Source organism: Cygnus olor, chromosome 22 (assembly GCF_009769625.2).
Source record: "Cygnus olor isolate bCygOlo1 chromosome 22, bCygOlo1.pri.v2, whole genome shotgun sequence".
Classification (NCBI taxonomy): domain Eukaryota; kingdom Metazoa; phylum Chordata; class Aves; order Anseriformes; family Anatidae; genus Cygnus; species Cygnus olor.
The window spans coordinates 5,670,022-5,695,715 of NC_049190.1; the positions used below are offsets into that span (position 1 = coordinate 5,670,022).

A 25,694-nucleotide genomic window follows, 5' to 3' on the forward strand; every position below is an offset into this window, starting at 1 on the left:
TTTTTCATCTCTCCCGGTGCCGATGTCCTTCTCGCCAGGGAGATTTGTGTCCTGCCCTGCTGGCTATTCAGACAGCCCGTCCTGGCATGGAGCGCTCCCCAGGTCGGGCTGCTGAGTTTTTGCCTGGTTGCTGCGCTTGTCTCATGTGTGGTTAATGCCTGATGAGATCATGGTGCCGTTCAGCATTTCATGGATAATTCAGGATTATTCATTAACATCAGGAACAAGCAGGTGTAGTCATAGGCTGCCTTCCCGGGAAGAAGAAAAACAACGACCTGGGAAAGGACATGAATTATTCAGGGGAGACCAAAGTGCTGGGTGAGCTGAGGGGGTGGGAGAGATGGAGATTTATTTTAAGAACAGCTGAGTCTAAAGCTTTTTATGGCATCAACCCTGCAAATGCGGGGGTTTTAATTAATCTTAGTGAAGATACGCCTGTCCTGTAACTACAGAGTGCAAGGAAGGATTTAGAGAAAGAAAGACCATGTGTGTGGTGGGCCAGCTGATGCGGACAGCGAGGGAGATGTGAGAGGCAGCACGCGGGTCTGTTCGTGTCCCCCAGCATCTCTGTACGTCCAAAATATCTCATCTCTCCTCCTTTGCAAGAGCTGTGCTGCTTTCTGTCCAACCTGCAGGCAGAAGAGTGGAGCAAACCAGGAGAAAGCTTCAAGAAAGCTTTAAGAGCTGCCTGCCCTTGGGGCAGACGTGGGTGTCCAGCTTCACGCTTGTGGTGGTCCCTATGACTGCTGCCAGCAAAGCACACAGCATCTTAAAATCGTCCATTACGAGGTGGATTGCATCTACGGTGGTGCAAGCTCCATCCTTGTAATGTGCTCTGGTGCGTACTGTAAACTGTGGCCCTGCGCGAGGGCTGCTTTTTCAGATCCTCATCCAGGCAGCTCGAAACCCGTAGCTCTGTGTGTCTCCAGGCTGCCGTAGACTGCCTGAATGCAACTCGAGGTCCGCGTGCTGCCTGCCCCCAGGGAAAATGTTAATTTGTGATGTGTCAGAAAAAAAAAAAAAAAAAAAAAAAAAGGGAAAATGTTGATTTGTGCTGGAAAAGAAATAAGGTATTAGTGACCAAAACTTGATCGTTCTCTGCTCAAAATGGAATTTCTCAATGTTCAAGTTCTGGTCTTTTTATTTTCCAATAAAACAAGTTAAACACTTTCGAGGAAATCGGATGCTTTCTGTGAGCTTTTTTCGTTTAATTGAAAGCATGATCTTCCATTGGAAAAATGATTTAATGGACGTTTCTCAAGGCAGGGATTTCTGTGGGAATAGTTCCTCCTGGAGGGAGGAAGCTCTGTAGAAGCAACATGGAGCAAAGCAGAGCTTAGGGAACCTGGACTGGTGGAACCCCATCGGGGGCTAATCACAGCTCTGGGAAATGGAAATTGAAGGCTGCCAAGAGCTGGCACCAAGAGATGCTTTGCTTTTTTGGGAGATGCTTTGCTTTTCATGCTGCCAGGTAAAGCCGTGTTGTTTTCCACCATTATTTTTTTTTTTCCTTTGTCAGAAGCAGAGACTTCAAGAACCCATTTTCTTCCAGTGGCAGGGACGAAGGTCTAGCACTTGACAGCTCCCACGTGAGGATGTGAGCACTCTCCAGTTCTTCTCATGCAGGCAGTCGGAAAAGCTTTATTGAAGTCAGCGCCTTGAAAATCTGAGGGAGGAGAAACTCTTGAAGTAGAAGGGCTTTTGGGGCAACCTGCAGGAGCGGAAGAAAAATGTGTGGTAAGATCCTGCTAATGGCTGGACTGTCTCGCCTTTGAAAGAGATTCCAGCACCAGCAGTGTTTTCTTCCTCAACAATCACATTCACCATGCCCCGCTTTGAAGTTTAAATAAACTTAAAAGCATATCTGCCGAACTATGTTACCCCCTCTGCTCCGCGGGGCTGGCTGGTGGTTCCCGATGTCTCGCTGCAGAAGATGGGGGATGCCTGTGTCGGCTTTTATCTGCGGGCACTGCTCTACTCCCAGTTCGTGCAGGGACAGATGCCAAAACAAATGCAAAGTGAGTGGAAGAGGAGGCCCCTCTTTCCAATACCTTTTCTTCCCCAACTATGTTTATGCAAACCCAATGCATGTGTGTTTTCGTTAGAGTAAGGTTAACCTTTTCTTTTTTTTTTTTTTCTTTTTGACAAATAGTAAATTCACTAAAAAATGTGCTGGAGAAATGACTCACAAATACCAGTCTAATTTGGCAAGCACGTTTTGGCCAGAAAAGGGCCTTTTTTCTTTTTTCTTTTTTTTTTTTCTTTTTTTCTTTTTTTGATGTAGAAATGTTTTGCTTTGACATTTTTCAAAATAAACCTTTTTGACCCTTCTTTCTGTATTGGGGATTTTCGAAAATCAACATCAACTAAAAGAATAAAATGTTCTACTAAACCAAAAGAATAAACTATCACGTTAAAAGAATGAAACAAAGTGAAACACAATACCGTTTTAAATTGGAGAAAATATTGCTATGACCCAAAGCAGTCCTGTTTAGATTTTTTTTTTTCTGAAAACTCTCCAAAGTGTCAGTTATTTGTGACCCACACTGAAAGTTTCTCCTGCTTTGCTTCTCTTCGTCCTCTATTCTCACCACCAAGGCCACAAACCTGTTATGTTCGGCGAAATGCTGCCCTCAAATTACAGACACGAGCTCTGCCTTTGCTCTCTTGTTTCTCTGAAGGAAGCGAGCTCACTCACCCCTTTGTGATTTAGCTTATTTTCTGGTCAGGCAAACCCACTTTGAGGGCAAACAGTGGTTTAAAAGAGATATATATATAAAATAATCCATCCCTCTGGGTTACAGGTACTGCCTTGGAGCACCAGATGCTTCTCGAGTGTTTTGGGAGTAGCGGGGAACCTGGGGAGCAGGGAGCAGCCCCGTTACCTCCCTGCCTCACTGCAGGACGGGATTTTGGCACAGGGCTCCCTCCAGGCGACAGCCCCCCGGACCAAACCCCTTGTGGCATCTACATCCTTGCAGGCTGAGGCTGAAGCCTCTGCCAAGTGCCTTGAGGACCCATCCTAAAGCCCCGGGCTGACATAATCCTCAGGAAGTCTTAAACCCCGCGCCCTGCAAGGCTTCCCAGGTCAGGTATGCGCAGCCCGGCCTGAGTTGAATAATGGTTTCTGTGGTTTATTGGCAGTTCCTAAAAGCTTAATAATTAAGAAAGTGCTTGTGGTTCAGCCCACATAAATTTGTTGATTTTTCTCAGCTAGTAAAAAATCTGAAGGGTTTCTTACTGAACCAAGGCTTGCTTCAGTCCACAGGGATTTTTTTTCCATTCTCATTCTTTTAACTAAATTTAAAAGATGAAAATTTAGAAGTGGCAATCTACTTTGAATCAGAAAATCATAGGCATGGGAGAAACCAAACCTGCCCTGGCTCGTCTGGGACTGCCCAAAAGGGCTATTTTTACACCCCAGAATCATCCAATTTCATTTTGGAATGAGCAATTCATGAAACCAGCAGGACCTCGTGGTGCATTTTTGCTATTTGCAGACCTCTGACAGTGTTTTAGGCAAGAAAAATGTCAGGCAGGTGCACCTGAGGTGACAAGCCAGCCTTTTTCCCCCTTATTTCCCTTGTTTTAAGTCCCTGCAGGGAACCCTGTGTGTGCTGGTGGAGAGTGGCTGCTCAGTGGTGCCTGCGAGGAGCATTTTTGGGTGATTTTCCCAGCCTTTCCTGTTTTTCTGGTGAGCCTGGCAGGAGAAGAGCGTTCAGCTGCCGTGGCTGGAGGATAAAAGCACGGGAAGCTTTTGCTGGTGGCTCAAGGCATCCAAAGAAAATCATTTGTGTAGTGATTTGGAGCCACAGACATGTTTGGGAACAGGCGTCTCAATGGTGCCATTCATGGGGCAGCCCCGAGCCCTTCGCAGGGACGGGCTCCTCGGTTCCCAGGGGGAAGCGCAGGCATGGGGAGGTGACCCGGCCACCGAGCCCACTGCCCTCTGTGAATTGGATGGGAAATGGGGAAATTGGGATGGATCCTGCTTTGATCAAAGCAACAAGGCTCTGCTGAGGCATGGTAAGGTTCGTAAAAGCAGTTGTAGGTAGCAGCAGCAATAATTATTGATAACAATGCAACCATGAGCACCAAGGAGAGCAGGAACACCAGCGGGTCACAAATTTCCTGACTGCATCTGAGCCCCCCTTCCTGGGAAAAGCCCACTACACCTCCTTGTAGCTGCCAGCAGCGGGACCTGAATGCCCGTGCACATGGGAATTTCTCGATAAAACAGGGTAGGGCCGTGACTTTGGGGTAGGAGAAGGGTGATGGGGAAGGAGGCAGCGAGTAGCCCCAGTGCAAAGAGCGAGGGGACTCACAGGTCCGTGCTGCAGGGTGGAAAAACAAACTGGAGAGACCTTTGGGAAGGGGCTCCCCTGTCCTGTGCCTGGTGTTTCCCTTCCACGCACATCTGGGTGCTGACAGGTCCCTTGTGGGTGTAGTGGTTGTGCCAAGGTGGCCACAGAAACCTCGGAAATCACCCTGTGATTTGGCACCTCGGGTGGCTCTGGGTCCGCCAGGCGTTGGGGCAGGGGACAGCCAAGCCCCTGGGCTGGAAGTAAAGCAACGTGAGCTGAAATCGGGACTGACTGTGAACCAGGGCAGGTACCATGCCTCTCCAGAGCGTCCTCTTTGCATTTGAAGCCCCTGAAGAAAGTGTGATGGCAAAGCTGGGACTTGGACGTGTTCTCCATAGGAGCAGAGACTGAAAGGGGGAAGGGAGCGGGGAAGATGAGATGAGAGGGGTCCGAGGGAAAAAAAAAAAACACAACATGTTTTCAAATAGGCTTTCTGTTAGAAAAGCCCAAAGTGGATGTTTCTCCTCTTGCATATTCTTTTCAAAGGAAGCCTGCAACCTTTTAAAGAGAAATATCAAAGGAAACATTTCTTTTCCCTGACATTTTTCACAAAACCAAAAATATTTCTTGACAGACGACAAAGTGGCCCAGATCATCAATCCAAATGCAAATGGGCATTTAGGAGAACTTGCAAACATATCAAAGAGCTCTAGGCCAGTCCTTTCTTCTCTATTTTCACTGCAGCTGCTGCCACTGCTGTCAAGAAACATGAAAATAGGGCAGGGAAAATGCCTCCTTGTGTGCGTTTCTGGCGCGGATGCCTACAAGAGCTGAGCCTCGTGGCTGTCTACACCCCTGTCCCTGGGCTGCTGGCTCGCTGGAATGACAGGCTTTGGGGGGGGCAAATAACCTGGCCGTGCCTTGGATGTTATTCCTCTGAGGCCGGGCACTGCCCTACATGAAAGCCGCTGACCCCCACACAGGAGGGCTGGAAGCAAATAGCAGCAGGGACGTTTGTTCATGTTTTGTTAAAATTCATGAAAACGCCATGCTCTCGAGCAGTTTTTTTCACTCCCAGCCCCTAACCCAAGTGGGATCCCCCCTCATCTGCCAGGGGGATGCTGTGACTTGCAAATAACCCAGGCAGAGGCTTGAGGCACACTGTGTGGCTTTATTTTCTGGGTCGCTCTGAGCGCACCTGAAGCTGTAACTGGCAGGGTTTATAGCCAACTGCTGGGTGCAACAAAACATACAAAGGCCAGCATTTAGAGCTGGGGGTTGGGGTTTTCCCCCTGCCTCTTGCACTCTCTTTCCCTTTATTTACTTTTGAGCCACGTTTTAAAAGCACGATTGCAAGAGGAGAGCAGTAAGTGAACGGTTATGGCAAGCACTGGGGCAAGAGCATGCCAAACCCGGGAAGAATATCCCAAAGCAGCCTCCTTTGGGCAGCACCATTCAGGTGAGGACCTGCAACAGGTCTTGAAACTCTCCTCAGGGCATTGCAACAGCAAGGCAGAGCCCTTGCGTGTGTTTTCAAGGCAAATGAGCACACGCTGCAGCTCAGTGGTGTCGGAGGGTCTTTGGAAGAGAGCCGCCAAAGAGATGCGATGTGCAGTGGGTTCCTCCAGGGAGTGCTGCAAGCATCTCCCTCGCATTTCAGCTCCCCTTCTGGAGCCGAGGAAGGCTCAGGGCTTCCTTTCTGCTCCTGGGGCCAGGAGCTGTCCCTTACCTGCATCCTCGCAGCACCCCGCAGCCTGCAAGCCGCCTTGCAGCACGACTGCAGAAACCGTCAGCGTTCGAGCAGCCCCGATAACTCAGCGGGGTTTGTCCTCTGCGATGCCTTCAGCTCAGCCCCGTCTGTCCTGCTCCAGCCACGCCGAGCTCCACGGCTGGAAGCTGGTGCCAAAGCAGCTCTGCCTCATGCCCCCAGTACGTTCAGCTGTGCCTGGGCAGAGGTGCTCTCTGCAGATCCTGGAGGAGAAGCTTAATCTGCTTCTTTCTTTTTCCCTCGTTGCATCAGTGAGGCTGCAAAGACAGGAGGAAAAAGGTCACTGTCAGGAATTTCTGTAGCCTTGTTTGCTATAACTGGCCTAACCTCGCACCTGATGGTTTTTAGCAAGTGCTGAAAGGGGAAGCAGGCTTACTGAGCACTTTCTCCAGCAGTACAGCATCTCCTTTCTGTTTTATTTATTTATGTATGCACATCTACAGATATATATAATTTTTATAGTATTGAGAGCAGTGCAGGACATCAGACTAAGTCATTTGTTTCCCTTCGTATACCTCTGGAGTCCCAATTGCCTGAGCTATTCCAAAAATGCCGACAATGTCTGTGCTCTGGATGGATGGAAAGCTCCTCCTGGCAGCTCCCTTTCCAGCGCTTTGTTAGCAGTGCTTGTAACGTTACAGTAGCAATTAGCAGCTCATATCAAAGAGGGGACCCCATAGCACTGGGATCATCTGAGTAAAGACCTAATCCCGTGAGCATCCACGTGAAATAATTCATATAAGAGAGGGGGAGATGGTCGGTGTTGTTCCTAAGCCCGTGCTGGTTCATGCACAAACCCTTGCAGTGACACGGGAGAACCATTCCCAGAACACATTTCCAAATTGCTCAAGAAACTAAGCCCTAAATCCCAGTAGGATTAAAGGCTCTTGGGAAAATGTTACCCTTAGGGAGCCAAAAAGAACCACAGCTGTAGGCAGCATCCTCCGATCTTAGTGAAGGATTCCCTTCATAGTCATCACGGCCAAACCCCATCTGCTCTGCACCAGAGGGACAGTGCAGGGCTGGGTCAGCCCGTTTGATTTTTCTGTAGGTAAAGCTCTAACTCCCCAGCAATGAGATCCTTTACATGGGAATCAGCCTCCCAAGAGAAGTTACCATGCCAGAAAACAAATGCTTTCAGCTTTCCTGCATTCACTTTTTCAACAAAGGTCTGAAAAACATGAAGGGGAGAAAAAGGATTAATCAGGCTTTGCCTTAGGGAAAAGATGTAATTTCCAGAGCAGTTTGGAGGCATCACGCAGATCCGACCCGCAGTTGGTCTTTTCTGGTTTGCAAAGGTGTTGAGGACCAGGATGGGTACCAGGGGATGTGGCTGCCCCAAACCCTGCTTGGGATGCCCCAGGACGTGACCGGCAGCCCCTGGGGAGGCTCGTTTCCCAGCCTGATGCTAGCAAGGAGGGCTCTTATCTCAGGGGGGTATTAGCGCCGCTATAAACTTGATAACGCTGGAGTTTCCCATAAAAATTCAAGAGGTGGGACTCCCGTTCAGCAGAGGCTTCTCCGCGTCGGTGCCACATATGGAAATAGTGCAGAGGCTGCGTTTTCAGCCGCCACGACTGCAATTTGAAGAGAAAAAGAGAGGTATTCCAACTATTTTGTCTTTAAAAGGAAACACTGAATAACTTATGGATAAGACATTAACCCAGGCCTAGACCACTCGTGGTCGTTAAAGAGCCCTCGGCGCTATTTGCAAGAGGGGAGGCGGGGGGGGGTGTTAGTCTTGGGCTCCTGCCCAAATTCCGCTTTGAGGAAACACCTCCCACCTACCTGACATTCCACCTGCACTTTAACTCAGATGTCCCCAGCCCTGGATCGATAGGTCTGAAGCGTTGGTACCTCTGCCCTCCACCAGTGTTCCCAGTGAGAAAGCAGCTACTGCTTTAGCACAGTGCCCAGTTCAGCCTGGGGTCTGGTGTTCGTCCCCTCCCAGGGAAGCAAAACCCTCACCTTGGGGTAGGATTTATGGGTTTGACCTCAAGCTTTTATCTTTAAAGGGGAGGTGGAACAGGTCCTGTGGTAGAAACCCAGGAATATAGGGAGCAAAGAAATAGTGGGGCTGGGGGTCCAGCACAGACGTGGTCCAGCATCCCTGCTCCAGCAGCTGGTTTCTAATGGGCTCACCACCTCTGCTAATTAGGGACTACCTCACAGCCAGCAATTCAGCACAGCATCTAAAGTCCCTTCCAGAGAGAGTGTCACCAATGCCCCTTGCCCCTCCGGCTCGTCATTTTAGTGGTATAAACATCCCGTCCCCTCCCGTGCTGCCACTGCTGCATTCCAGCCCAAAGGTGGCCGCGCTGTGGCTGCAGCAAAAGTGATGTGCACAAAGCGAAAAAGATCTTTCTAGATGAAAGGTGATGATATTTGCACGCAGTTATTTTATCTCCCTCTGACTTTAACGATAACACGCTACCAGCATGTGAAAGGGCATCATTTTTCTTCTCTGGGAGTAGTGATCTTAATCCTGCTCCGCCCTGTGGGTTGCAATTGGTGAGGTTTTTCAGTGAAACTGTTATTGCTTAAAAGGCAGATCAGATCACATATTCCCACCCTTTTTTTCACTTCATTTTCTCGGTGCCCCAGAACTGGCACACTTCAGTGGCAGAAGGCAGCTTACCTTCGCAACCACTTCCACAAATAGGGCTCGGGTTCCCGAGCACACAGGGAATTGCAAATTTTAGAGAGATTTTGCATTTGGATATAAATGTTTTTCACACTTTGGCAAAGCACATTTCCTTGTCTTTATGAGGAATGATGCACCGTCCCCCGCTATCCCAGTTCTGCATTTCAAAGCCATCCCGGGGATGTTTCCCGGGCAGCTCAGCACCGGGCGGTGGTGCTGCCCTCCTGGTTCTGCAAGCAGAGGTCGCAATGCAAGGAGAGGTTATTCTGTACCAGGCGGCAGAGAGATGGAGCAACTGAGGAGCAAGTCTGGTCATGGCCCTGGCACATCAGGGTGGCTTTTAATGCCAGGCACATCCTTCGTTTGATGGGGAAAATCTCGGAAGAGGCATTGTTAATAGTGATGGTGGTGGATGGGAAGCAAGGGGTGATTTCTTGGCTCTGCTGAGATTGTGGCACTGATTTTGAGGAAGCCAGAATTTTGCTTCAAGCTTTTCACAGCATCCCAAGCAAAGGACTTAGTGGTCGAGCTGAAGGAGCTGCTCCCCAGCAGCCTCCACCCCAACTCAGTCGTAACAGGGTCCTGCAGGTTTTGTCCTCACTGCTCCATCGTACCCCTGAGGCACACAAGTGGCCCTCCTCGCCCGGCTCTTTTCCCTCTTTGCAGCCCTCCTGCCATCTGTGACAAGTGCTCATGTTTTAATCAATCAGGGGTGCCGTGGGATTTCTGCTGCTTTAGGGGACCGATTGGGCTCCAGATGGGAAACGTCTGAGCAAGGGGGGCTCTGAGAGCCACAGCTCACAACACAGCTCACAGGGAAATCAAGACCGGTGCCAAAATGCGGCGTGGGGGGAATTGGTCTTTTCATCAGGTCCTTCTGCAGCCAAGACACCGCAGGGAGTTCACGAGACCCAGAGGTTTAATTGCTTACAGGTTGGGCAGGTCCTTAGGGAGCATGGCTGGAGAGAAAAGCTGCTGATAATGTAGGAGAAACTTCCAGTGTCGGGATTTGTGCTGCACAAAGCAAAGGGGGAATGATGACTGAGAGGTGGGACTCGTGGCCATCGCTGCAGCAGCCCAGGGGACATAGAATCATAGAATTAAGTAAAATAGCACTCCGTGCTCAGGTCCCTGTGCTCCTGGGCTGGCGGGACAGCCTCACTTGGAGGACATCAAGAGGGTCATGGGCTGCAAATCTGGACAGATTTGCAGCTCACGACCTCCTGTGGAGGTAAATGGTGACCCTGCAGATCAGCAGGGACACAGAGCAGGATTTAAAGGTGGTATAAGAATGGGACAGGATAAGGATATGGCATAGATGCTCTTCTTTCGATTCCCATCGTGCTTGTTTTTTCTTATTCTTCATGCACACGCGCCCTGAGACCCAGGAACTGTTCGAAGACCAAGTGTAGCACAGGTGCGACACTGATGGGTGCTGTCTGTGCCTGCCCCAGGCTGGAATGAAAGCATGCTTGTTTCTAAAGTGGGACTCACAAAGGAGGGGGCTCCGGAAGGTGGAGAATAAGCAGGTTTGTCACCAAAACCCCTTTTGGTGACGTGTTTTGGTGAATCTGTACATCCTGAGCATCCTGCCGTGGGCAGAGAGCAGGTACCTGTGGGGTCGGAGCTGTGCTCATGTGGGACCCAGAGCCTTCGGGAGCAGCTCGGGGTGCGAGTGTGTCTGCCACGAGCTGGCGGTGCTCGAAAGCGAGAAGGGGTTTACATTTTCCACCTTCCAGGCGATCGCCGAGGAAAGAGATTGTCTCATTTTTTCATGTACATATATCTCGTCTCCCAGTTGCCGAGGCAACACTGTATATGTTGGAGGCTGGAAGGATCTGGGGATGGAAAATGAAGCCAGGGAGTGGACTGAGGAGAGAAGTCCAGCAGGAATTTTCCCCTGGTCTTTCGCGGCCGATTGGTTAGCACTACTTTACGCCGCTCTCCCGGGATTAGTCATCAAATCTGAGATTTCCATTTTTATTATTTTAAATCAACCGCAGTTGCTCTTGGGAGGCCGTTTTACATGTTAGAAATTAACCTCGCCGAGATTCGGCCGGCGGGGGCTGCAGGAGGGGAGCCAGCAGGCAGGGCAGCACCATAGAAACACAAACAAGGTACAACATCCCACTCTGCCGGCTGCTGGGAAGCTGAGCCCCCAGAGAGCAAGGCACCGGGACACCTGGATGTTCGCCGTGGCTGCTCAGGGCATGACTGTGGCTCGTGCTTTGCTCCAGGGCTTGGTTTTAGGGCTCAAGTCCTGGTTTTGGGGTGCCCCTGACTCAAGTCCTCGCTAGGGTGAGCACAGTGCCCGTGCCAAACCTGCTCCTGGTTGCGTGCTGCTGCCCGCAGCATCCTGAGCTGCTGCCGAAGGTTTCATTCATTTCTTTTCTGCCCAGTTTTGGAGTCATTTCTCTCCATGAGCACCAGCACAGCACTGTCTTGGTCCCATGGCCTCAAGTTTGCTCTCATCAGCACACACAGATGGACAGATGCTGCCCAAGAGCAGCCGCATCCCTTGGGCAGGGGAAGGGAGCGAGCCCTGGGGGAGGTGGAAGCAAAATTTGCCTTGAAGAGATGAGATTCTTGGAGAGATTCTTACCATCTCCAAAAACCTCTCATCCTCACGATGAAAGGTTCTTGGAGACGGTAAGAGTTTTCAAGTTCTTGCTGATTTTAAGGTCTGGGTATCTGGCAGCCCGTGGTGCCCTTGCCATGCAGCTCCGTGCCCCCAGCAGGCTGCCCGCACGATGAAAAGGTGCCTTCAGCTCTCAGCACCATTTCGGGAGCAAAGGACCCGGTGCCTGTAAAAGGCAACTTGTGCGGAAACATCAAAATGCTTGGCAAAGCGCTGGTATTTCTGCCAGGTGGCTTCCACCAGCCTTTCTGATCTCAAGCAAATAAATAAGGCAAGAACTTCACAAGGGCGGCAGAGGTGATGGAATCGGTGGCGGTGGAAAGCTGGCATCCCCGACCCGTGCTGAACTGGGTTCAGGGAGGCTGTCTGGTATGTGTATGTCTGATCTCACTACTTCATTTCACTGGCCTGGAGGTTTTTTTTTTTCATTCTTTTTTGTGTCAGTTGGATTCTGGCTTACAAGCATCTGACACACCGGGAAGTGGTGTTCCAAAATCCTTCCCCATGAGAAATAAAAGTGCACGGAAGGGGAGCTGCTGGTGCCGAGGTCACCCTGGGCTCCCCAGGGTGTTTCGCCCTGGTCCCTGCTCTGAGCCCCGAATCTGCGAGCCCTTCCCTGCCCGTGGCCATGGCTTTGGGGACATGTGGCTTTGGGGACATCTGTGGGGACACGGGGCAGTGGCATCCCTGCTACCGCACCGGGGAGAGCGGGCTGGCCTGGTGCACGGGGCTTGGAGCAGCATGGGGAGGGTTACAGCAGGAGCGGTTTCAGCTGTTGGGAAAAAGGCTATAAAACACGATTCCCACCATAAGCAGCCCCGTGGGCTCAGAGTACATCAAATTGGGTATTTTGCCTCTGGCAGAAACCAAAACCTGATGCGCCAGAGGATGGTAAAGCCCTCGACTAATCCCGTAAATTGTTTAATACCACAGGCAGCAAGGAAATTTTTTCTGATCCCATTAATCTTTGCTGTGAAGGAAAAGCTTTTGTAACTGTATCCGTGGCTAGCACCCCGTTACTCCCATAACCTAAATACCCAGCTTTTCCTTAGCAGAGCCCACAATGGCACCTTCTGCAGGTTAGCAGGAGGGGGGAGGGATGCTGGCTGCAGCCTTGGGAACACCAAACCCACCAAAAACCGAGGCAGAGCGTGAGCCCGTCCATCCCAAAATGTGCGGAAGGGTCCGTGGAGGAGCCAGCAGCACCGCTCGCACCCCACCTGCCTGCGCTGCGCTGGGCTCCCCCCCAGCGTGCTCGGCCCCCCGACTTCACCAGCACCACGGCCCTCCAAAGGGAAGGAAAGGAAGCAAAAGGAAGGAAAGGGAGGGAGGGGGAGAGGGTGTTTCTGGTATTGAGCAGCGGCGCGGAGCTATTTCTCTCGGCAGCTGACAGTGTAAATGCACTTCCTGGCAGGCAGCTCGCTCTGTATTAAAATTCTTGATGAAGATTATTAAAGTGTGTTTATGAAAAGCCTGCGAGTGCTGCTTGGACTCCGACCTGCCTTTGCAGAGCTGGGTGTTTGGGTGCGGGCGGCGTGCTCGTGGGTCATTAAAACCATCCCGTCCCAACCCACCGCCCCTGCAGCCCCTCGGCACTGCCCCAGGCGTTGCTGCGAGGACATTTGGGTGCACTGCCAGATTTAGGGGAAATGTTTGCATCCCCCTGACCTCCACTGAGGGGCGATGGGACCCACGGGGCCATGCTGAAGCCCCCATGGGGCCGGCGCAGCACGCAGGCTGCTGTTTGTGCTGGCAAGGCTTTTGGGAGATGGCTCCACGCTGCGGACGGCGTCCTCCGGTGCCACACACAGACAAACATCCCACCCACCACACCAGCTCCTCTGCTGACACCTCGAGGTCCTGGTCACCCACAGCCACCACCAGCATGTGGTGGCCCAGGTGCCGCGCAGCCCTTGCACACGTGCTTGTGTGCACAGATGCACGCCCAGCGGCTTGCACGCCACCCATGGCACATGCACCCCGTGAGCACACAGGGCAGCAGCTTTGACCAAGGGCTTGGCTCACTTTTACTGCCTGCTTTTTCCCTTTCCAGCCTGAGGTAGGGTTTTTAACATGGGAGACCAGGTTGTATATCTAAATATATGTCCTTTAAAAAAAAGCGTTTCCAAGAACAATGGTGGAAGCAGCCCAAAAATGTGCTAAGGAGGACGAAAGCATCAGGACTGGAGTCCAAGCAAAATATCGGAAGGGTGAATCAGAAAGGAGGAAAAAATAGAAACGTATGGGGTTTTAAAAAGTTATTTTTTCCTTTTTAATGTTAATGGCAGTTTTTCAATTTAAGCTTCAAGTGCTGGAGAAATGTGTCAACTGCTCCTGCCCCGAGCCATACTTCGGAGGAATGCAAAAGCATTGTTGTGGTGACATATTCAAGATGGTTTCAATCCAACCCCATTTAGCCATCGCAAAGATGTCTTTGCTATTATTGTTATTAATTGGGCTCATTAATTTATGTCCAGCACTTTCTTACAGCTTCCCTGTCTCCATGCAGAATGATTCCCCCAGTGGCACTTGATTAGTGGGGCTAATGGGGCCCCGCACCCAGGGTTTAGACCCCGTGCCTCTGGTTTCAGCCCTAGCCCCCTCTCCGTTGCACCATGGCAAGCTCGTTAAAAAGAATTAATTGTAGGGAGTGTTGAAAATAGCTTCTAGAAGGGGGAAAAGCTGAGCTTTTCCTAAATATTCCCGCTGTAGGAAAATCAGGTGTGTTTCCTGTGCGCTGCAGGAAACCCAAAGAGCAGATGGATGGCGTGGCACAAAAAGGTCTGCGAGTGATGGGGACGAGTCAGGAGGCTGGGGACAAGACTGTGTCCCCTGGGTCACCATGTCATGGTCACAGTGCCCAGCAGCCGTCACGCTGCTGTATGTGTCGTGGCAGGGCTCCTTGCCCCCTGCACAACTGTCCCCTAATTCTGCTTTGGGTGGACCAGACCCTTGTCGTCTTCTGCCCCACCTTTTGGGGTCACTTGTTCGTTTATTGTTTGATCTGTCCCCTTCGTGTCCCCGAGCCCAGCGCACCTCGGCCCCTGTTCCCGTGTCGGCCAAGGTTCCAGCAAAAAGAGGGCAGATGGAGAGGCCAAAAAAAAAAGAAAGTCATAAAATCTTGGGTTTGATTGCACGAAACAGGAAGAAAATCTGGTCCCCGGGCCAATCGGGATGGCACGGTGGCTGCAGATGGAGACGGAGGGGAAAGGGGGATCAGGCCCAAATTCGTACTTACATCCGTCAGGGGCACGGACAATCTGGCTCTCATTAATCATCTGCTATAAACAGATGGGGACTCGTTGGATCCGAGTGGTGTCACTGGATGAATGGTCTGGAGCTGGAAAATAAACACTTCAAACTCTGCCTCGGCGTTTGTTTTTTCTGAGTGCCTGCGCTGCATGGCGGCGTTTTGCTGGCCGCGGGGTGCCCACGGCCCCAGGGCCCCACCACGGATGGGGTGAGAAATGCACCGAATGGAAGCTCAGGAACGTTTCTGGAACAGCCCCAGTAGCTGCCCTGGATGCTGCCGGCGGGCTCTGTCCTGGGGGGCTCGCCCCACCGTGCTCCCACACAGCTCCGGAAGCTGTCACCGTGTTTTTGGGAGGTGTCCTTAAAGCACGTGCGAAGAAGTGACGAGCCTCCATCCGTGCTCATACACCGCAAGGCTTCCTCAGACAGCGGTCATTCTTGCCTCAAACTTCTCGTGCCTGCTTTTTGTATTTTTTATCCCACCCCTTCCCCTCTACAGAACGCCACCAGGTGCAGTCTGGAATCCACACTCCCCCAGATATGCCTCTAGTTCTGATTTATTAAGATAGTTATTGTATAGATGATTAGAAACATATTCTGGGAGTTTTAATGGCCTCGGAGCAGACATGTAGCCATTACAGAGCTGTTAATCCTCTATAAATATGCTTTTAATCATGCCCGTATTTAACGTACGATAACTGTCCTATTAAATGTAACATATAGCTGGCAGCCCCGAAGTAAAGAATTACAAGCCATTTTGTTTTCCTACAGTCTCATTAACTTCTGCTGCTCAGGAGATACCACCAAAACCACAAGTGGGCTGCTCATCTCAGACACCCAACCTTCACGCTCCTCACAGGGATCCTGGTGCTTGTACGAGGACCAGGAGAGGGATTTGCTGCCGGTGAAGGCTGTGGCAGGTGAGTGGCTTTTGCTCCTGCCATGGACCTGCTGCCTGCTTGTTTTTTTAGCATTGCTCAGTGCATCTTGTTCTGCAATCACCAAGCTGTCTGTTCGGGTTGAAGAACAAGACAGCACGCACCAAGCTATGTCAGTGCTTGCAGCCTCCCCAGCTGGGCGAGCTCTGCTAAGTGCAACGCTTATATCTGGTGGGAGCAGCGTGGCAGCAAAGCCAACAACACCTCCACGCGCAGACCAGGAGCTCTGCAGAAGTGCACAAAGTGCATGCACACATGCCAACACGTACCATGCGTACGTGCCAACATGTACCATGCACAAGTACCATGCACACGTGTCAGCATGCACCATACACACATGGCAGCACGTCCTATGCACACGTACCATGCACACGTGCCAGCACGTACGCAGCACACTTGTACCACCATGCATACCCCCTGCATCTGCTCTGCCATAACTCCATGGCCAACCATATTTTGGGCCTTATGTTCCTAGGAGAGAAGAAAGCAAGCACACCCCCAGTGATGCTCAGCTGGAAAATTAATAACGTAACCTGGGCTGGCTTTTAACACGCCTGTGGACTCGAAGCCGCATGAGACCTGCTCGCTGCCCGGCTCACCTGGCGGGTGCTCGTGCAGCACGTCCCTCAGTGCTGAATATCCAGATCTGGAGGGCAGGGGAAGGGAAGCCCCCTTCGCCTTGCAGGGGTCCGGTGTGAAGTGATCACTTCGGCACCACTGGGGCTGGGCCAAGGGCTGAGGCTGCTCCGTCTGACCCAACTCTTGTGCTCCCCTTGTCTCTGGGTCTCCGAATTGACGCTTTTGTCCCCAAAACCGCACGCCTGGCTGCCCCGTAGCCCAGGGTGAGATGCCTGGGCTGCTGCCGGGGCAGGACAAGGGGCCATTCTTCGTGGAGAACAGTGGGGGATCTCATGGCGGGGCGGCTGGCCCCCCCGCCATCACCCCGCCACCCTCCACACCTAGGTCACGTCTGGGCCCTGGCATTTGTGGGGCCGGGGCTGCTGCGGGCATCCCGAGGGGACTGGGGCAGAGGACAGGGAGCGGGGCTCTGTCTGGGTGTCTGGAGCCATCAGGAAGGGGACTGCAGAGGATCAGTGGTGGGTGCCAGAGATGAAAACTGAGGCTCCACCAGAGCCCCAGCCTGCCCTGGCCACACCACCAAGCCTGCCTTGGATCTGGAAAAATGCCATTTTTTTTCATCTTTGCAGCTCACAGGCTAGAAAAAGGGAGCCAACGCAGTGTGACCGGTGAAGTTTAGCAGGGACCCCACCTCTGTCGTTGATGCTCTAAAGACATACCAAGAGGAGCCACACTGAAATAAGGAATTGAGAAATTTCCCACTGTTGGTTTCATCTTTAGATCAGAAGTTTGGAGCTCGCCACGGAGGGAATATTGCCCAGAGGAAACATTTCCTTTTTGCCTTTACCCATAAGGGAGGGTCGGGGAGGGGATCGGGGGCACCCCACGAGGTGCTGACCTTCCTGAAGCACACTGCCTCCAGAATCCCAAATAGCTGTTTTCATCGGGTTGAAGCATGCCTGCAAAATGCTGTCTGGCCAAACTCTGTTCAGCTGGAAAATCACTGCCTAGCTCTTGCCTCCAGTTATCTCCATAGAGCTCGTACAGAGCTGCGTTTATTCTCTCCCTTTTCCGATGGCCTCCACTTCTCCATCTTGAGGCATTCACAAATCACGATTTGCTACTCCAGCATCAGCTCTGGGCTGCAAGTCAGCAAGGACTCTCTTTTTAATTCCATTTTCATTGCTCCCGTTTCTTTTGCATTTTGATTCACCCTTGGGCGTCTTTCAGCTTTTCGCAGAGTCTGAGAACCAGAAAGATGTTTTTTTCTTTAGCACTTCAGATGCTGATAAAATTATTCAACCCCAGCACATGAAATCAAGGAAGCGTTTGATGTCTGTAGGCTCCTGGTGAATTTATCTGTGCTGCAGCGGGGTTGGATGTGCAGGGTTGTAGGACAGCAGCACCATGGTGCTGATACCCAAGGACCACACAACGTGTGAGCCCCTACCCCTGTCTGGGCAGACGGAGGGACCCCACGGGACCTCCGTGCTCTGGTCCCTGTCTGCCGTGCTATTTCTGTTCCTCCTGGTGCCCAGGGGGAGCAGGGATCAGGACAAGCCATGTCCTTTTCCAGCATCCCTGGAGGACTTTGCCGAGGGATGGGGAGGCATTTCTGTGCTTGGCCAGGCTCATCTGCAGCTCTCGTCTGACTTTCTCACGGGAAGAGCCGAGCTGGCCCCTCCAAATAAGCCCAAGCCTCCCAGTTACCCCCTGCCTGCCTCTGTTTGTGCATTTGCAGTCTCCTGACATCTCTTCCCCCATGGCAAAAGCTGGCCCTGGCTGAACCCAACAGCTTTGGGTACCAAGGGTGGGAGAGGGCACTGTGGTGCCCTGCTGGAGACTGGCTGACCCCACATCACGTCTGCCAGCCTGGGGACATCTCTACTTCTCCCCTCTCCCCCTTAAAAAACATTATCCATGGAGGAAATCTGAAGGCAAACCAGACAAGCTGGTGTATCTATTCAGTGACAACCGGGGAGGTTCGCTTTCTGCCGAGCACGGTGTGCTTTGACAGGTTTATTCAGCTCTCACTTGGGTAAATCCCTGCCAAAAGAGCGGGGTCCAGCTGTGCTGCTGCTGCACGGCCATATCAGCACCAAGGGGCAGGGCCCCTCTGCAGGGCTAGCTTCCTTTATGGGATTTCTGCTGGGAAAAGCCAACGCTCACACCCACTAATAGCACAGGGCATCACCGCCCGTGTGGGCAGCGCGGTACCAGGAAAGGCAACCAGCTCCTCGTGTGCGTCGCGGGCAGCAAGAAATCATCCAGCCAAGCTGGAAAGCCCTCAAGTTTGGGGTTTTGCCATACTCAGGGCAATTCCCAATTGGCGTGCCCTGTTCTTTGCAGTCACCCCAGCAAGGAGGCGTATTTCCCATCCGAGCTCAGGTACATCACTTATAGGAGGTGCTTTACAGACCCATTTTCTTTAGGGTCAGACCCTCCTGCGTCAGAACCCTCTCTGTGCTTCAATCTGGGGGACCAGTGAGTGGTTATTTGGGGAACGATGGGGGATCCCTGTTCACACCCTAACCCCAGCCTTAAGCTGGAGCCAGGGAATTCAGTCACCGGCCCAGTGAGCCCACAGCCCCCAGGCCAGCTGACGGCTCGGCTGGGTGTAGGAACGCTCCCAGCCTCCCATCCCATCCCGCCCGCCTGTTGTTGTTGGCAGCGGGCTTGGGAGGCCTCCAGGTTGGACCCGTCAAGAGAACAAGCGAACAAAAATTGTTCTCATCTGAGTAAACACAGCCAGCTGCTGCCAGCAGCTCTGGTGCCTCGGCAGAGGATTTGTGTGGCCAGCCATCGTCCCAGTCTGCTAACTCGTTTGACTGGTGGGTCAGAAGGACCCGTCCCTTTAGTGCAGGCATTGTGCAGCTCATCCTCCTGCTAGGTCCCACCCAGGTGATGGAGTCGGGACGCTGCAGTCACCCTTCTACTGGTGCCACCAGTCACCTCCAGTGTGACCCAGTAACATCCATCCCTGCTCCTGCTGCTCCCAAACGCAGCCCTGGGGCTGCTGCAGAGGAATTTCTCTGTCCTGAGCTCCTCGGGATGGGTTTGTCTCCACCAGTGCTCAGCAACACATGGGTTTGCTGCGTGGTGGCTGATTTAATGAGGAACCTTCCCTGGAAACCCCAGCCTGGCTGCGGCTCAACCCAGCCCTTCCAGCCTCCTTCGGCGAGCCTCGTACAGCTTCGCTCCACTCCTAATTGCCAGAAATGAAGCAAGCCAAACCCCACCTGCTCCCTACCACCCACAGGCAGTCCAGCAGGCCCACTTCTCGTGGCGAACGGGGCAGGGTTAACCTCCCCTCTTAGCACCACCATCCCCTGTAAGACATTTCCAGTGTCTGACACAAACTGTGCAAAAACCTCCCCAAAGCAGGAGCGTGAAGGACATCCATCCTTCCCCACAACGTCTCCTCCACCCTTCTGGTGCCCCTAGCCCCGAGAGATGGAGTGGCCATGAGAGGCCACAAACTGCCCCATTTGTGAAATGTTTTTTCCTCTTTTGCCTTAACTGCAGTGCCCCGCGCAGCACGCATGCCCTGCTCCTGCAAGGAAACGGCACCCGCCTCCCTCTTTTACTGCTCACCAACTATTTGGCCATTAAGAAAACGGGGGAGCTGGGGCACTCAGTCTTGACCTTGGGGAAAGCAGGAGGCTTATAAAAGCTCTAAGTGCTGCAGGAATTACGAGGCAATTAAAAATCAGGCCAGAGCTGGGACCAGGGCAATAAAAGCCAGAGGAACTGATGTCAGCCCCGCGCGGGACACAGGGACCCGCAGCGCTGGGACGGCGAACCCATGTCCATGCTAGCTTTCCACCATGTGCATGACCCCAAATGGAAGCACAGGAGCATTTCTGTAAGTTCACCACGGCTCAGCTTGGGTTTTCCAAGCTGCTAAGAACAAGGAGAGAAAAATCAGCTGGGTTTCAGTGGGATTTGCTAGGGTGCGTTTTCCATTTCGAGTTGCAGTGCTAATTTCCTTTGGAGCTGGGTCTTTCCAAGAGCTCAAGCGAGGTTGTGGCTCAGGACCCTTGGGCCAGAGGTTTAATATTTCTTCTAGGTGTAAATGGTTTCATGTGCAAACCTGTTGAGTTAAGGAGCGCGGTGATGGGGAGTGAAGGCTGCTCTCTGCGTCCTCTTAGGAAAGTCCCAGAAAATGTCATCTGGCTCTTAGGCCATGCTGAGAACATTTGCCAACGTCCTCTGACCATCTTTAAAGCAGGAAGAGGCAAAAAAAAAAAAAAAGGAGTCTTTTTCAGTCTGCCTTTGCTAAAGTCCTGTCCAGCAGGTTTACCTAGGTTTGGTCATTTATTTACCTGTCTGCACTGGAGTGCTGGCTGGACTGGAGTGATGCAGGCGTATTTCCTAAGGGTAGACAAGGGCTCAGAACAAAACCCAGCTCTGGTCCAGATGTCCAGAGAGGGTCCTGGTCATTCTGAGCAGCTCTGACTCAAAACAACATCTCAAAAGGGAGTTTTAGCTGCCGAAGGTGGTGCTCAGAGCATTGACCCACAGCCCTGCCCGCCCCACGGCGCTGGACATGGAAACAGGAGACCAGGCTTGTGCTGAGAACAGGCACAGCTCATTGCACCCACGGTGTTAGAGATCTAGGTTGTTACATCCAAGCCATCCACTGGGCCAAAAATTCTGCATATTGCTGCAAAGGTCCCCAGCGTTTCCCCAGGGGAATGCCCATTTCCCCTGTCCGCCCACCGCAGAGCAGAAACCCCATTTCTCCACGCAGGAGCTCAGCAGGGGTAAAACGCCAACCACGGAGACGTTTTGCAACAGCTTGTTGCAGGGTTTCAAAACTCGCTCGCTGTTTCACTCTGGGGTGGAAACAAAAGCCCTGGAAATGTTTCTGTGGCAGAATTGCATCGCGCCATCTGCGTTCAAGGGGAGAGGGCTTGGGGTGCGCGGGTGACACGGTGTGTGTCACAGCTGGCTGGAAATTTGGCGGAGCAGCCCATTTTGTGAGGTTTTGGCACTTAGCTGAAAACACGTGGCTGGCTCAGGGGATTGGCTTTTGAGGCTGGAGGGGGGAATTTAGGGTTTTTATGCTGGGGAAACGCGGGGGGAATGTAACGACCTCCCAGCTCAGTCCTTGCTGCTTTTGGTGAGCCACAGAGCAGCTCCTGGCAGACACCAGCCTGAAACTCAGGGCTCCAGCTGCTGAGCACGCAACCCCCAGCCAGCGTTACGCAAAGCAGGAGTCACTCCATCGAAAGAACTGGAGTTGCCCCAGCAGAAGGAGCACAAGCAGGACGCTTCGACCCTGCCATGCTCCGCCAGCCTGGCTGCGACTTCAAGGGAGCCAAAATCCGGCAGCGCTCGGACATTCACGGTGCCCCGTGATCGCTGACCACATCCACTGCTGATCACCAATTCCTGGCTGCAGATACAAAAACCCAGGGGAGCATCCTGCATGCGCTGCTTGTGGGGACAGGCACTGCAGGCTCGCTGTCCGGCTCTTCCCTTCCCAGCTGCTGCAGGGAGAGACCCTGCAAAGCCCAAACTTGCCAGGGATTTTGCACACATGGGATTTTGCGCACACGTGTGCAAGGACAGGCTGTCCTCCAGCAGAAGCTCTGCTGCCCAATGACAAATCGGCCGCAGGGTGGGCACGGCTCCAGGCAGGCAGCTGTGCCCCGTTTCCTGACCTGCCTGTTCCTCTGTCCCCACGATCGTGTTCTGGGGCTGTCAGTGGTGATTTTTTTTTTTCATAACAGGGACTCTGTTGGGATGCTTGAGCTGACAGCCTTGACTGCAGCCTGGGAACGTGGTGGTGCTTGTGCCCAGAGAGCCCGAACCTAGGCAAACGTGTGAGCAGGGGCTGCGGGGTTTGGTCTTAACAGAGGAAGAGAAGCACGAGCAGCCAGAAAAAAACAGTGCAGTGCAGCCCTGGGCTGTAAAGCCCCCACCCAGCCCCAAAGGGGACTGATGAGGCTCTTTTTTTTTGGTGTGGAAGCTCTGTGTGTGCAGGCATCTGGCAGCCTCCAGCATGGGAGCACACGGCACAGTAGCCCCGGTGCACGGCCCCTCCTCTGCCAGCCCCTCGCCCCGGGGCTGGGGGCCTTTTGCAGCTCCCTTTTTATGGGCAGTGAGGCCCGAGAGCAGCTCATTAGCTTCCCTGCTCGCTGGGTTTATGTTTGTAATGCACAAACACAGGCTCGCACCGAGAGGAAGGGTGCAGGAGGGGAGCAGGGAGCTCTCCCCCCGGGCTTCGCCCCCCCTTGCACACCAAGGGCAGCAGGTCCAGGTTATCCACATCTCCCAGCAGCTTTTTGCTCTTGAGATACACCTCAGTGGCCCTTTGGCAGGAGGCTTTGCCCCATCCCTGTTTAAGAGGTGTGGGGCAGACGGGGTGCACTCATTGCCCCCTAAGGCTCAGGAAGGAGGCCGGGGGGGTGCCCTTCGTGTCCCCAAGCCTTTCCCACCATGACTCTCTGCCTCCTGGCCGGAGATGACACCTCTGGCATGGGACAATGCCGGAGCACTCGGCTTCCTTATCTGCCGCCCCGTCTGCTTTCCCTGGTGCCAGCTCCAGATCAAACAGGAGGAAGCGGAGGGGTCCAGGTTATCGCCGCTCTCGTGGGGGGCTGATAACAACCCGTGAGGTTTGCAGCTCAACAGGCTGCAGGGATGGTGGGGAGGACGGAGTCTGCTTCCTGGGGGGCAGCTCCCATCCCCCGAAGGGGCAGGTGCTCCCCGTCCCCACTAAATTCAGGTTTTGGGAGATCCCACGAGGAGGATGTCTCCAATAAGCTGTCAGAGCATCCTCTGCTTTCAGCGCTTTGGGAAGAAGCGCTGGTGAAGGTAGCTCACAGGTAGCCCCCCCAGCCTGGCACCAGGTCCCCAAAAAGGGTGAAGCTTGCCCCAGGTCCCCTCAAAAAGAGGAGCTGCCACCCCCAAGAGCAGCAGGCAGGAGGTGTCTCAGCGGGACCCACTGCCACCCGTCTGTCTGCATCGTACGGCGGTGGTCCCCACGTGGCAAAGCCCTAGTGCTGCATAGGACGCAGATGTTGGATATTAAATGCCAGCAGCCACGCTCAGCTGTTCTCCCAGGCTTTAGCCCTGGTAGGAATTAAAGCCCTGTCTTTAACAGCCCTCCTGAGTGCGTTCCCATGCCCATATAACCCGCTCCCACATCCGTGTAACCCCCTTTACAGCAAAACACCTTTCGGGCAGTCAGCTGAGGCAGGTGAGGCAGCAGGAAGGGAACTTCCCCCTGGTCACTGCTCCTGTAATCATTTCTGGCTCCATTTTACCTGGTGGTTCTCATCAGGACCCAGCTGACACGCTGTGGTTTTGCCCTTGGGGGAACCTCAGGTATTCTCCTGTTTCCAAGGAGTGCATTAAACTAGAAGGCCTTACTGGGAATGACATGGCCAAAGCAAGAAATCCAGCCTCGCTTCTTTGTTTCCTGAATGATTTTCATCCCAGCTCATGCTATCGGACTGGCCTTTTTTTGTTGTTTTATGAATGAGTGTAATCCGTTTGCAGGAAGGGAGGTGGCAGCTTAGATGCTTTGGTCCTCACGTTTCAGTGGTCATTAATAACACCTCCAGCGCTTTCTGTAAGTGTGAGCCAAGGGTTTGGGATGTAACAGCTTCCTAGTGGAAAAAATGAGTTTCTTCCAAATCAAAAAGTTTCGCAAAAACAACACCTGGTTTCTGATATCTCCTTTTCACTTCATTTCAAATACTTTGCTCTGCACTTGTAAAAAAAATAACGTGAGTGTAAAGTATTGCTGCTCGTCATGTGCCTTCGCCTAGCTTTAGGTGAGAGTTTATGTTCAGATGTGTGCTGGTAACGGAGATGCCTGCTTTTACCAGGTCATTAGACCCCGAGAGGAAATAGTTCTGCCTAGTTAACGGGGAACAACTGGATGCTTCCCAAGCGGGGCACCGCAGCGATTCATAGCTGAACCAGGGGATGCTGTGAAGTCCCACGGGAGCCAGCCTGTGCCCAAGCAGGGGGAGCACACCTGGAGATTTGCCTCATCCCCCTCGGCAGGATTTGGGGGTACCCGGGCAGGGCTGGGGTGGCTGAGGAGGAGGAGCTGAATTGTGCATTGTGCACTCGGGAGCAACGCTCCTGCCCCTGAACTTATTGCAGCTGCGTGTCTCTACCTTGTGATGGATCCCAGATGATTTCTCAGCCCGAACAGTGCAGTCACTCATGTTAGATTATAAACTGGAACTTTTACAGGCTGTATGTGGGGTTCGTGGCTTCCTTTCCCTCACTCTGTCTCCGAAGTCCATGTTTCTTAATAAATCATCCTCTAGCCTGAGCTGAGGCTTGCTGTTTTAAGTTTAACTAGCTTATTTTTTTGCTGATAAGCTGGACTTTGAATTCTTCCCAAGATCAGGGGTTGGGGCCGGTAATATCACGAAGGAGAGATTGTTAATCTTGATACATCACATGCCAATGGGAGCAGCACGGCTCGCTGCGAGCCGCTCGTTTCCCCTGTATCAGCAGTTACAGTCAGAGCACTTGTGTCTCACAGAGGTGGTGGGAGGGAAGTCAGGTCTCCCACCAAATATAAATTACGGTTATCATCAGAGCCAACTCAACAAAATCCCAGGCCAGAGCTCTAAGTGCAAAGGGTAAGGGGAAAATAGACACCAGTGGCAGGAAAGTATTGTAGCATGCACCTATTTCTTACACTGCACCAGTGCAAAGGACTTTGTAAGGCTTTGATCCTGACTTCACTCCAAATTTCTTCTCTTGCACCATCCTCAGTCCAAAGAGACCCAAATCCACCCAAGGTTGGGAACGGAGGGCGGAACAAAGACAGTACATCTGCTGCACCCTCCTGCTCTCTCTTATTCTTCTCTGCCACCACCCTGTCAGCAAATAAATTTCTTTTCCTTGACAGCTCCAAGCAAACATTACATTTGCAGATCCGTCACCGTCTGATCCTCGTTCTCCCCACCAGTGTCTGAGCTCCTGTCTCAGTATCACCATCGACCTTGGCCAACTGCTCCCGTGGCCATGCTGCTACATGGATGTGTCTGCCCAGCCCTTCTCCTTGGAGCCCAGAGCAACTCCTGTCACATCCCACAGTCACAAAGGGCTCAAAGCCAAGTTCCTGTAGGATCATCCTCCAAGGACCAGTGTAGCACGTAGCATGGGTCATCCTTATCGGAGGAGGCACCAGCCCAGCCCTAGGTAGAGCAGCTCCCTGGGGGTTTGCACCCAGCTGCCTTCACTGGTATGAAGTGGGAGGTGGAGGAACCCTCCAAAAACAACATCCCTTCGGTCCCAGCATCTCCCAGAGAAGCCCTTTGGTGCCCCGTGCCGGGCGGTGATGGCACAGCTCTTATCTGGCTCCTGCTCCCTCGCAATGAGGGTGGGCGAGGGAGGGAGCCAGCTTGGGGCTCGCTCCCCCCATGGTGGGAGCATCTTGCTCGCGCCCCTCTGCTCCTCCACAGGGATTTTGTCCCATCGGAAAATTTTTCCTGCTTGCCCAGCTGGGGTCTGGAGACCAGCCAGGGTCCCTCCGTGGGAAGGCAAGACATGGAGACGTGGTGAAGATGCACTCATTTGCTCTCTTCAT

The 25,694-nt window shown here is 52.7% G+C and overlaps 1 protein-coding gene across 2 annotated transcripts in view; it reads left to right on the forward strand.

Annotated features, from left to right (window-relative positions):
• SNX19 (sorting nexin 19) overlaps nt 1-22,278 on the forward strand; it is a 109,411-nt gene extending 87,133 nt beyond the window's left edge. For both annotated transcript variants that reach the window (XR_005814229.1, XR_005814230.1), the window contains 2 exons: nt 15,378-15,526; nt 16,753-22,278. The gene's annotated coding sequence lies outside the window, so the exon portion shown is untranslated. The remainder of the gene's footprint in view (nt 1-15,377; nt 15,527-16,752) is intronic.
• The last annotated feature ends 3,416 nt before the right edge of the window (nt 22,279-25,694 follow it).